Raw genomic sequence first — 13,554 nt, forward strand, 5'->3', positions numbered from 1 at the left:
CCTGCTGCTGCTCGCACAGTCTGTCCAGCATATGCAAGGTGGAGTTCCACCTGGTGGGTACGTCGCATATGAGGCGGTGAGCGGGAAGGCTGAAGTTACGCTGTAGCGCAGACAGGCGAGCAGCGGCAGGGTGTGAACGCCGGAAGCACGAACAGACGGCCCGCACTTTATGCAGCAGCTCTGACATGTCGGGGTAGTTTCGAATGAACTTCTGCACCACCAAATTCAGCACATGCGCCAGGCAAGGGATGTGCGTCAAACCGGCTAGTCCCAGAGCTGCAACGAGATTTCGCCCATTATCGCACACCACCAGGCCGGGCTTGAGGCTCACCGGCAGCAACCACTCGTCGGTCTGTTGTTCTATACCCCGCCACAACTCCTGTGCGGTGTGGGGCCTGTCCCCGAAACATATGAGTTTCAGAATGGCCTGCTGACGTTTACCCTGGGCTGTGCTAAAGTTGGTGGTGAAGGTGTGTGGCTGACTGGATGAGCAGGTGGAAGAAGAGGAGGAGGAAGCTGAGTAGGAGGAGGAGGAGACAGGAGGCAAAGAATGTTGCCCTGTGATCCTTGGCGGCGGAAGGACGTGCGCCAAACAGCTCTCCGCCTGGGGCCCAGCCGCCACTACATTTACCCAGTGTGCAGTTAGGGAGATATAGCGTCCCTGGCCGTGCTTACTGGTCCACGTATCTGTGGTTAGGTGGACCTTGCCACAGATGGCGTTGCGCAGTGCACACTTAATTTTATCGGACACTTGTTTGTGCAGGGAAGGCACGGCTCTCTTGGAGAAGTAGTGGCGGCTGGGAACAACATACTGTGGGACAGCAAGTGACATGAGCTGTTTGAAGCTGTGTGTGTCCACCAGCCTAAATGACAGCATTTCATAGGCCAGTAGTTTAGAAATGCTGGCATTCAGGGCCAGGGATCGAGGGTGGCTAGGTGGGAATTTACACTTTCTCTCAAATGTTTGTGAGATGGAGAGCTGAACGCTGCCGTGTGACATGGTTGAGATGCTTGGTGACGCAGGTGGTGGTGTTGGTGGTACATCCCATGTTTGCTGGGCGGCAGGTGCCAACGTTCCTCCAGAGGCAGAGGAAGAGGCCGAGGCGGCGGCAGCAGCAGCAGAAGAGGCCGAGGCGGCAGCAGCAGAAGAGGTAGCAGGGGGAGCCTGAGTGACTTCTTTGTTTTTAAGGTGTTTACTCCACTGCAGTTCATGCTTTGCATGCAGGTGCCTGGTCATGCAGGTTGTGCTAAGGTTCAGAACGTTAATGCCTCGCTTCAGGCTCTGATGGCACAGCGTGCAAACCACTCGGGTCTTGTCGTCAGGACATTGTTTGAGGAAGTGCCATGCCAGGGAACTCCTTGAAGCTGCCTTTGGGGTGCTCGGTCCCAGATGGCGGCGGTCAGTAGCAGGCGAAGTCTCTTGGCGGCGGGTGTTCTGATTTTGCCCACTGCTCCCTCTTTTGCTACGCTGTTGGCTCGGTCTCACCACTGCCTCTTCCTCCGAACTGTGAAAGTCAGTGGCATGACCTTCATTCCATGTGGGGTCTAGGACCTCATTGTCCCCTGCATCGTCTTCCACCCAGTCTTGATCCCTGACCTCCTGTTCAGTCTGCACACTGCAGAAAGACGCAGCAGTTGGCACCTGTGTTTCGTCATCATCAGAGACGTGCTGAGGTGGTATTCCCATGTCCTCATCATCAGGAAAAATAAGTGGTTGTGCGTTAGTGCATTCTATCTCTTCCACCCCTGGGGAAGGGCTAGGTGGATGCCCTTGGGAAACCCTGGCAGCAGAGTCTTCAAACAGCATAAGAGACTGCTGCATAACTTGAGGCTCAGACAGTTTCCCTGATATGCATGGGGGTGATGTGACAGACCGATGGGCTTGGTTTTCATGCGCCATCTGTGCGCTTTCTGCAGAAGACTGGGTGGGAGATAATGTGAACGTGCTGGATCCACTGTCGGCCACCCAATTGACTAATGCCTGTACCTGCTCAGGCCTTACCATCCTTAGAACGGCATTGGGCCCCACCAAATATCGCTGTAAATTCTGCTGGCTACTGGGACCTGAGGTAGTTGGTTCACTAGGACGTGTGGCTGTGGCAGAACGGCCACGTCCTCTCCCAGCACCAGAGGGTCCACTAACACCACCACGACCATGTCCACGTCCGCGTCCCTTATTAGATGTTTTCCTCATTGTTCCCGTTCACCACAATTTTTATTTTTTTTGGTAAATTCTTTATTTTTGAAGAGTTTTCATAATAAAGTAACAACAGTGTTTAGTACAACAAAGATACATATCTCCTTGGTCAAAGTTATACAGGGTAACATACAAAGGTAATTTTAGCATCTCGTTTTAAGGCACAATTTTCAGTTACAGGTAATGCGTATTTGGCAATTATTCTTGTGAGTGTAAGAATCCACTTTAATACACACAAACCCGAAATATGTATAATGATAATATGTATAATCTGAGAAGCTTGGATATAAAGTCACTAATCTCATAAGAAATTTCTTGGTGTGAGACCAAAGTATATATGCACCATATATTTAAATATATAGGGAATCATAAGTAAAAGTAAAGTAAAGTAAAACATAAACATGAACATGGGTCAGTATATATCTACTAAGATCTTCCTATATAGGAATCATTAGTATATATAAATATTCCTTTGAAAGGATATGTTATAGTATAGGTTATGAGTCAATTTGTTTGACAAATATTAGGTACAAATTTCCTTTTTATGAAAATCCAGCCAAGGTTGCCATATTGACAGGAAGGTTTTTCTGCATCCCCTATCCCATCCCACCAATTCTTCCATTAGACAGATTTGGTGGACTCTATCTATCCATTCTTTTAGGGTAGGGGGTTCTACATCCCTCCATCTGGTGGGTATAATATATTTTGCAGCTGCAATTAAATTTGTTATTAGGCAATTACTTTTGGGCTTAAAATCCTTCTGTGGTTTCCAAAGCAAAACCAGTTCTGGTGTAAGGGATAAGGACTTCTTACATATTTTGTTAATTGTGTCTTCAACACTTTTCCAAAACACTTTAATTTTATCACATCGCCACCAGATGTGGGACATAGTTCCTGATTCCACTGTACACCTCCAACATTCATCAGTGGGTATAATTCTAATGCTATAAAGAAAATTGGGAGTTCTGTACCATCTTGAAATAATCTTATATGAATTTTCCTGTAAGCGAACACACTTTGAAAAACCATGTGAGTGTCTGAGAATAAAATTAATATCCTCATCAGATAGGGAAATCTTAAGTTATTTTTCCCACATGCGGAGGAAATAAGGTCGGGTATGGGATATATCCGATATTAATTTAGAGAATAGTTGAGACAATATCTTGGGTCGGGGGTGAGAGAGTAAGGCATAGTTTTCAATCCAGGTTGGGTCTGGAAGAGTTGTAAAAAGTTTCTTGAATTTTTTACATGTGAGAGTGATATCCATATCAACAAGGCTTGACCGAGTGTGTCTAGGTATGTGCTTTAGAGTGTTCTGAAGAAATTCAGATATGTCTGTGGCTTTACTTAGTTCAGAAACTTTAATATTAGAAAGGCTAGTCCAAGCTTTATGAATTCCATCTATTCTGGGATTAAGAAAAGCCGGAAGCACCGAAATGGGAGCTAATGGAGACAATATGTTAGTCGAGAGATTTAAGTCACAGGATTTTCCACAGTACTGTAGCATACAGCGTGTGATATCACTAAGTATTTTATTTTTATTTTTACTAAGTGTAGGGGTTTTGACCCATAAAAGATGTATATTTTCTTCTCCCAACAAAGCCTTTTCAGTCAGTGTACAGAGCATTGTTATTAAATCTAACTAGATCTATCCACCTTTCTAGCTGAATGGCATGCAGGTAAGTTTTAATATCTGGTAGTGATAAACCGCCATTTGTTTTTTTTCTTATGATAAGGGGATAAGCCAACCGTGATTTTTTGTTTTGCCAAAGAAATGTGGTAAATAGGCTACGGAAGTCTGAGAGAAACTTATTTGAAAGTGGAATAGGGAGGCATCTTAATGTGTACAGTATTTGGGGAAATACATAAGAAGTTAGTAGGTTTTTCCTGCCAATCCAGGAAAGGAAAGGTAATTTAATTGAGTTAAAAAAAGTTTTAACTTTAGATAATAGTGGTACGTAATTAAGCCTAAAGAGATTTTTGGGGTTTGCCGGCAACATAATTCCTAAGTGTTTTATAGCTTCCTTTGGCCACTGGAATGAGGTGTGAGATCTAATCTCCTCCATATGTTGCGTATTACCAGAGATATTCAATATCTCTGATTTATCATAATTAACCTTAAAGTTTGATATATCTCCATATTCTGTTAAAATCTTTAGGATTTCCGGGAAAGCTTCTTTGGGATTGGTTATGAATAATAACAGGTCGTCAGCAAAAGCTGCTAAAGAATGGGTCTTTCCTCTGACTTCTAAACCTCTGACAACCTCAGAAGCTCTGATTTTATGTAGGAGGATTTCTAAAGTTAAAATGAATAGGGTTGGGGACAGAGGACATCCTTGCCTCGTCCCGTTTAGAATATCAAACGAGGGAGACATCATGCCATTGACTAAAACTCTAGCTGATGGGCCACGGTACAGTGAGAAAATTGCGTCTATAAGCATTGGTGGAAAGCCAAAGTGTCTCAGGGCACCCTCCATAAAAGCCCAGTTGACTCTGTCAAAGGCTTTTTCTGCGTCCGTTCCTAGAAGCACTAGGGGGATGTTATGTTTTTTTGCATAGTAAATAGTATGAAGAGCTCTGCTAACATTGTGCTTACCTTCTCTGCCCTTGACAAAGCCAACTTGTTCTTCATTTATTAGCTTTGTGAGGAGCCCCGAGACACGACGGCTTAAAAGCTTAGCCCAAAGCTTAACATCTACATTAAGAAGGGAAATAGGCCTATAGCTACTGCATTTGGTAGGATCTTTCCCTTCTTTGGGGATAATTGAGATGTGGGCCATAAGTGATTGTGGAGGGAGCGAGCCACCTTTTAATAAAAAGTTACACATATTTGTGAAATGAGGGATGAGAGATTTTTGAAATTTTCTATAATATATAATAGGAAGACCATCTGGGCCTGGGCATTTTCCGGGAGGGACGCTTGCTAATGTTTCAGTAACTTCATTCACTGTTATTGGTGCCAGTAATATATTTCTATCGTTTTCGGTTAATTTCGGAACATGAACCGATTTAAGAAATGAATCTATTTTCCTGGCTATTTGGGGTGGGTCATCTTGTTTTAAATTGTAAAGTTGTGAGTAGAAATTGGCAAATTCTTTAGCTATGGATGGTGTATTGGAAACAGTAAGCCCTTTATCAGTTTTTATATTTGGTATGAATGTTCTTTCTCTTTGACCCTTTATCATTTGTGTGAGGAGCTTTGAACCTCTGTTACCATGAAGATATTGTTTGAACTTGACCACTCTTAGAGCTTTAGCGGATTTTATGTTTAGTGAATCTCTCAGTTGACTTCTAAGTTTAGTGATATCTACATAGTTGGCGTCTGAGGGTGAAAGCTTGTTAATATTTTCAATAGCTGAAATTTGGGCAATAATAGAGTCTATTTTTGCAGTTCTTTGCTTGCGTACCCAAGCTCCTAAGGCTATAAGTTCACCTCTAATGAAGGCTTTGTGTGATTCCCACACTATTGCCTCACTCATAGATGGGGAAGCATTAATCTCAAAGAAAGTATTTAGTTTATTCTCTAGTTTAAGCCTGTCCTGTTCATTCCCTAAAAGAGTTTCGTTTAGTCTCCAAGACCACTCCCTGGGAGGAATACCCTTCAACTGTATCACCAAAGAGATCGGGGCATGGTCTGAGACCAATATTTCACCTATCGTTGCTTGCTTAATTCTCTCCAAGATATGATTGGATAAAAATAAGTAGTCTAAGCGTTGATAGGTTCTGTGTATCGCAGAATAAAAGGTGAAATCCTTCATAGTGGGGTGGGCCAATCTCCAAGTATCAGATATTTGGTGAGAAGCCAACATTTTCTTTAGTTTGCTAATTTGTTTAGTTGTAAATTTGGGAACAGCTGAGGTAGAGTCCAGGGAGTGGTCCAGAACCAGGTTCAAATCTCCTCCCAATATTAATAAACCCTCTCTAAATTCCTGTAAGGATTGTAATAATTTGGTGAACCATGGAATCTGCTTGGTGTTAGGAGCGTACACGTTAACAAGTCTGACCTTATTTCCATGTAGCATTCCCTTAAGAAATACATAACGTCCACTAGGATCTATGTATTGAGCTTGTTCTTTAAAAGGAACATCAATTCCGATTCCTATTGAGGCTCCTCTAGAGGCGGATGAGTGTGTGCTATGATACCATTTTTTATATCTTTTAGTATACAGATTAGGAACCCGGTTATGTTTAAAGTGGGTTTCCTGCAGAAATAAAATATCTGCCCTTTCTTTTCTGAGTACCTGGAAAATTTGACTCCTCTTTTGAGGTATATTAAGTCCCTTAACATTAAAGGAGACTATCTTTATAGAACCCATAATGTCAATGGAGGTTCCATTGCTGAGTGATGATTACCCAACTTATCAGAGGGAATGATATATTTGACCCGAAAACAGAAAAAACTTAAATACATAATAATCAACTAGGAAATTAAACTGACGGTCCATCAGACCAACAATGTTATTTAGTAGGGTGTTTCACTAATAGTGAAGTACCCAACCACCCCTTGTTAAAGAGCGTGGTCTAGGTGAAGGGAAAAAAGGAAGGATGATGAGGGAAGAGACAGGGTATTCAAATGTAGTTATAAAAGGTTAGTGTAGAGGGAAGGGGTGGAGGAGTTAAAGATAGGGGAGGGAGAGACTGTGTTTCACACAAAGCCTGTGTGGGGTCACACAGCGCAGTTTGATTATGGATTATGGACGTGTCGGTTGGGGACCCACTAATTCTCGCTTCACCACGTATATCAAATATATCATTTTTCCCCAGCCAACACGTCTACAGACATTCCCATCACGGAACGAATGTATGGATTGCATATTGCTTCTCCCATGAGGAAAGCTACAGAATACAGTTACAGGATAAAGACTTGCAACTAAGATTAATGCGGTATAGAGAGTAGGTCTTGTTCGCATTAAACACCCAGATTGCATGAAGGGGATAACATCCTACAGCTCTGTATGTGTAAGTTCATGTCATATCTGTCACTTAAATTACCCATCCAGCTCCTGCATAGCAAGTGTAACTCAACAGGGTTCAATAACAGGAGCTGCCTGGGGAATCGTGGACATGTATATCATTACAACATTGAAGAAACAGTGTGTGTAGGTACATTAATCTGTGAAAGTATTATTAATGTAAGGACACATATTAATAGGTAGACAACTAGTTAAAGCATGTCAAAGGGTCTATATCTCCTCATAGTTGCTAATTTACCAGATTAAGCTAAATAATATGATCATTCTAAATACATATAAATGCTTAAAATTTAAATGAAATGTCCCTAACCATAAATTCAGGTGGACAAATGTAGCTCATACCATACTCCTGCTACATAGGATACAGACATCTTTAAAGCTGGACTTCATCTTCAAGTGTCCTTTATTTCAGTTAGACGCTTCTTGGCGGCAGACGATCTGAATTTCTTGACTATCTGCCAGTCTGCCTCTGATGGTAATGGCGAGATCTTCGTTCCTCCAGCGAGCGGCAACCAAGAAGGAATGTCCAGAGGATCCATCTTTAAAATGTTCCACACTTTATTGAGGTCAGATGGGTGACGGATGATGACTTGTTTGCCATTAATAGAGGTGTATAGGCCAAATGGGAATAGCCATCTTAGCGGGTGTTTTTTAGCTCTCAGTAGGTCAGTTAATGGCTTAAGAGCTCGTCGCTTGGCTAGAGTGCTGGCAGCCAGATCTGTATCTTGGCGTTGTCCAGGGAAATATCACCCTTTTCTCTGGCAGCACTTAAAATGGCGGCGGTATCTAGGTAGTTAAGTAGTCCGCAGATAATATCTCGTGGCGGAGCCTCAGCTAGGGGCTTAGGTCTGAGGGCTCTGTGAGCCCTTTCTACTATCACCGTAGCAGCTCTTTCTTGGCCCAGGATAGAAGTAAAGATTTTACTGACCGTGGTAAGTATCCCCTCTGTTGGTATGTCTTCTGGTACACCACGTAGACGGATATTCTTCCTCCGACTTCTGTTTTCTTGATCCTCAAGATGTAGAAAAGCGGAGTTCAGTTGGTCTTGCATTTCTTCCAGAGCCGCAACCCGCTGACCGGTTAGTTTAATGTCAGCTTTGATAGCAGATAATTCTTTCATGACCGGTTCGAAAGATAGTGCCAAGGACTCCTTAAGAAAAGTTCTGGTAATTGGCATTAGATCACGTTCACAACGGGCTACCGACAAAGCACAGGAGCCCTCATCGTCTGAATCTTCTGTGTAACTTTGTGCAGCAGCGGCGTCCGGCGCCATCTTAGATCTGCAGGCCGGCGAAGAAATCTTATTTTTCAGATACTTGTCCATATCTGATTGTCCCCTGTTGTGCTTAGGTGTTCCCTGGGACTCTCTGGTCTTGTCTTTCGACGGTTTCCCCATAGTTTAGGGTGAAGGGAAAGCTGTAATAAGGCTATTAAATGCGCTGTGGACCGGAGCACACGAGTCAAGCAGCCATTCCCTGACGCGGCTAGCTACGCCCCCCCACCACAATTTTGAGAATGGCAAATTTGGGAATAGTTTTTCAACCCAGAACAAAAAATGTGCTTTTACGGTCACTACAAATAACTTGACCAGATAAAACAGTACAGATTTGGTTGAATAGAAATGTCAGGCCTGTTTTTTTTTGCGCTGTGTGACAGGTATAGGTTTAATCACAGAATCAGACTTCTATCTGCACGGTAGCGTGTGTCTTAGGTTTTTCTGAATGACACTATCAGCACCTTCAATGTAAGATATCCTTTTTGGGATAGATTTCAAGTAGACCTCATATACCAGAAACTTGTTATTTTGAGAATGGCAAATTTGGGAATAGTTTTTCAACCCAGAACAAAAAGTCTGCTTTTACGGTCACTACAAATAACTTGACCAGCTAAAACAGTACAGATTTGGTTGAATAGAAATGTCAGGCCTGTTTTTTTTTTTGCGCTATGTGACAGGTATAGGTTTAATCACAGAATTAGACTTCTATCTGCACGGTAGCGTGTGTCTTAGGTTTTTCTGAATGACACTATCAGCACCTTCAATGTAAGATATCCTTTTTGGGATAGATTTCAAGTAGGCCTCATATACCAGAAACTAGTTATTTTGAGAATGGCAAATTTGGGAATAGTTTTTCAACCCAGATCAAAAAGTCTGCTTTTACGGTCACTACAAATAACTTGACCAGCTAAAACAGTACAGATTTGGTTGAATAGAAATGTCAGGCCTGTTTTTTAGGCGCTGGGTGACAGGCTCAACTTGCCCCTGATGTAGTATATGGCCAAAAAATAACCACACTGTTGATGGTTAAATGCACTTGGGTGACACAGGCTCAGCCTGCACCAGATGTAGTATATGGCCAAAAAATAACCAGACTGTTGATGGTTAAATGCACTTCGGTGACACAGGCTCAGCCTGCAGCTGATGTAGTATATGGCCAAAAAATAACCAGACTGTTGATGGTTAAATGCACTTCGGTGACACAGGCTCAGCCTGCAGCTGATGTAGGATATAGCACAAAATAAACACACTATTGATGGTTAAATACACTTGGTGATAGCTTGTGCTGGCGCACCACAAGTCACAAAATGGCCGCCGATCACCCCAGAAAAAAAGTGATCTAAAAACGCTCTGGGCAGCCTCAAAAAAGTGAGCAAGTCAATATTAGCACTTCAATGATCCACAGCTGGAGATCGATCACAGAATGAAGTCTTTTGGAGGAGTTAATCTGCCTAATCTCGCCCTAACGTCGCAGCTGCAACCTCTCCCTATGCTTGAATCAGCAGAGTGACGTGCACCGCAACGTGACCCAAGCTTATATAGAGGCTGGGTCACATGCTGCACTGGCCAATCACAGCCATGCCAATAGTAGGCAAGGCTGTGATGGCCTCTTGGGGCAAGTAGTATGACGCTTGTTGATTGGCTGCTTTGCAGCCTTTCAAAAAGCGCCAAGAAAGCGCCGAACACCGAACCCGAACCCGGACTTTTACGAAAATGTTCGGGTTCGGGTCCGTGTCACGGACACCCCAAAATTCGGTACGAACCCGAACTATACAGTTCGGGTTCGCTCATCCCTAATTACTGACCAAATGCTGATCGAGTGAATGCGGATGCTCAACAGACAGGATCAGTTTTTTGTGGTTTATTGTTCTGATGGATCAGAGGAAGGGCAAAATAATCAGTGACGTCAGCACAAATTTACTGCTGACACCCTCTCTACTCTGATGGGGGGGGCTTTACTTGTATAAATGTTTTATAGAACAGGTTCTGTAGACATCTATGTGGAAGCAGCTGACGACGGTGTAAAAGGAGTGCGCTTCTTCTTGACCCTAATATCGACCTGTAAGGCTGAGTTCCTACTTGAGTTATTTGGTCAGTTTTGGCCCTGTAACTGCCCAAATAAGTGAAGTGTACAGTGATTCTAAGAGTGACGCTTGTCATCTGCGTGTCATACTGACTCACAGTATTGTTTCACTACCACAGCAGACTCCCTGTGCATGTTACTGCAAGGCACAGTGTTCTACACCGCTATAAAGGCTTTCTGCAGCCAGGAAAAAGCTGTTTTTTAATGTGATTCACCACGATTAAATTCGGATTGAATCAAATCATTTAGAAAAATTCTGCAAAGCGGCTGAATCGAATTTTTGAAAAATTCGCTCATCTCTAAATGTCATGAACCAGCAGATGTGAACACACTGTGCCACGTGTCCTACCTCCTATAAGGGCGTTGTCTAATTTAACCCCTCGATCTTCACAGTACCCCTGATGGTGGGGATAGACTTTCCTGAGGGGAACACCAGGTCGCTACCTCTTGAGGAGGAATTGAGGAGGCAGACCAGGAAGTACCTAAGAAAGGTACCAGAGGTACAGGCATTGTCAGCAGGCTGAGTTGTTACCTGGAGCAACAGTGCAGGACCGAAGTATGAGGCAGAGGTGAAGTCAGACAGGAAATAGTTCAGGGAAAGCGGCCCAGGTACAGGTCAGGCAATCTGGGTTGGCAACAGGAGAATCAAGGCAAGCAGGCAGTGATCAAACAGGTAGCAGAGTCCAGGAACACAAGTACGAGTCGGGAACACAGGAACACAGGCGGATATCAGGAACCTCAGCAGGACACAAAGACCTTGACACTGAGGCATCTGGAAAGTGGGCTGAGAGCTAGGATTGGTTGGCGAGGTAACATGAGCCAACCCATAAAACACAGGAAGTGACAAGAGTCGGCCCTTAAGGAAATGCTGCAGGAAACAAGCAGCAAGCATGCTGTGGCCAGGGCTGAAAGGAAACACTGGCAGCAGATCACTGCTGAATATGGTGCCCAGGACCGCGGCCTTAAGCTGGGGAATAGCGGCGCACAGCAGCTGCTATTACACTAAAAAAGATGATAAGTGTTAAAAAAGAAGAAACAACCATAGAAACCATGAAGGAACCCATGAGAAAGCTGAAGACCCAACCAGAAGCCTTAATAATCAGGAGAAACATGTGATTGCTGGCTTGATGATAAGTAATGAACAGATGAATTATAATTATGGATACTCTTTATCACAATTGAAAAGGTAACTAAAGGATCAATGGAATACATGAATGGGCCCATCAGCAGAACAACTACAAAAATTGAACCTATATAAAGATAGTGTGTAGTGTTGAGCGAACCCAAAATGTAAAGTTCGGGTCTGTACCAAACTTTGCGAGTTCGGGTACCCGGACCCGAACTCAAACTTTTCAGGAAAAGTTGGGGGTCGAGTTCGGTGTTCGGGCATTTAATAAAGCTTGTTGAAAGGCTGCAGGGCAGGCAATCAACATGCTTATAAGCTGTGGGCACTTAGAAGCCATCACAGCCATGCCTACTAATGGCATGGCTGTGATTGGCCAGTGCATCATGTGACCCAGCCTCTATAAAAGCTGGATCACGTGTAGCACCGCCCATCAGCTCTGAGTAGTGCAGGGACAGAAAGCAGGCAGCTGAAGTGAGGGAAAGTGTTATAGGAATCTCATCTGGCTTTTTATTTTGAGGGTGACCTATAGTGATTTTTTTGTGGGTGCAATACATCAGCTTTGCACCCCTGACACAGAAATATAATAATTAGCCTGGCTGTTAATTCTGTGGATGACCTATAGCAATCTTTTGTGGGTACAATGCACCATCTTGGCACCCCTGACACAGAAATGTAATAATTAATCTGGATGTTAATTCTGTGGGTGACCTACAGCGATTTTTTTGTGTGGGTGCAATGCAACATCTTTGTACCCCTGACACAAAAATATAATTGTTAACCCATCTGTTAATTCGGTGGGTGACATATACCCATTGTTTGTCTGAGGTACACCTGCACTGCATACGTGACAGGGAAATAAATCTAGTTAATCCATCTGCTAGTTCGGTGGGTGACACATACCCATTGTTTGTCTGAGGTACACCTGCACTGCATATGTGACAGGGAAATAAATATAGTTAATCTGACTATTAGTTCGGCCGGTGACATATACACATTGTTTGTCTGAGGTACACCTGCACTGCATATGGTGACAGGGAAATAAATCTAGTTAATCCATCTATTAGTTCGGTGGGTGACATATACTCATTGTTTGTCTGAGGTACATCGGCACTGTATAAGTGACAGGGAAATAAATCTAGTTAATTCATCTGTTAGTTCGGTGGGTGACATATACCTATTGTTTGTCTGAGGTACACCTGCACTGCATACGTGACAGGGAAATAAATCTAGTTAATCCATCTGTTCGTTCGGTGGGTGACCAAAGAATGAGGAGAGCATCAAAAAAGGGACGTGGCCCTGGTCGTGGTGTGGCTGGTGTTGGTGGAGCTTCTGTTGCAGGGAGAGGACGTGGACGTGGTCGATCTGTGCCAGCTACACACCCAAATGAAACACCTTCCTCAGGTGCACGTAGGAGACAGAACGTTCAGCGTTATTTGTTAGGCCAGAATACCGGTGTACGAATGGTGAGGCCAGAACAAGTAGAGGCGGTAGTAGATTGGGTGGCTGACAGTGCCTCCAGTTCCTTCACATTGTCTCCCACCCGGTCCCCTGCTGAAAGCACAGAGTTGGCACCTGCAGCCCATGGGCATCTGTCTTTCACCTCACCCCCTTGCAAATCAGGCAAGCAGTCTGTTATGCTTTTTGATGACTCTGCTGGCAGGGTTTCTGTCGGCCATCCACCTAGCCCTGCCCCAGAAGTTGAAGAGATTGAGTGCACTGATGCTCAACCACTCATGTTTCAGGATGTGGACATGGGAGGACCACCTGTCACTACCAGAGCTTTGGGACGTTCTCACAGTTCTGTTTCTCCACCCCTGTGATGATGTCACTACTAGAGCTGGGAGGAGTTCTCACTGCTCTGTTTACTTTTGGTTTCCTTCCTCCCAGCTGTTCCTCATG

Source organism: Bufo bufo, chromosome 1 (genome assembly GCF_905171765.1).
Source record: "Bufo bufo chromosome 1, aBufBuf1.1, whole genome shotgun sequence".
Lineage (NCBI taxonomy): Eukaryota > Metazoa > Chordata > Amphibia > Anura > Bufonidae > Bufo > Bufo bufo.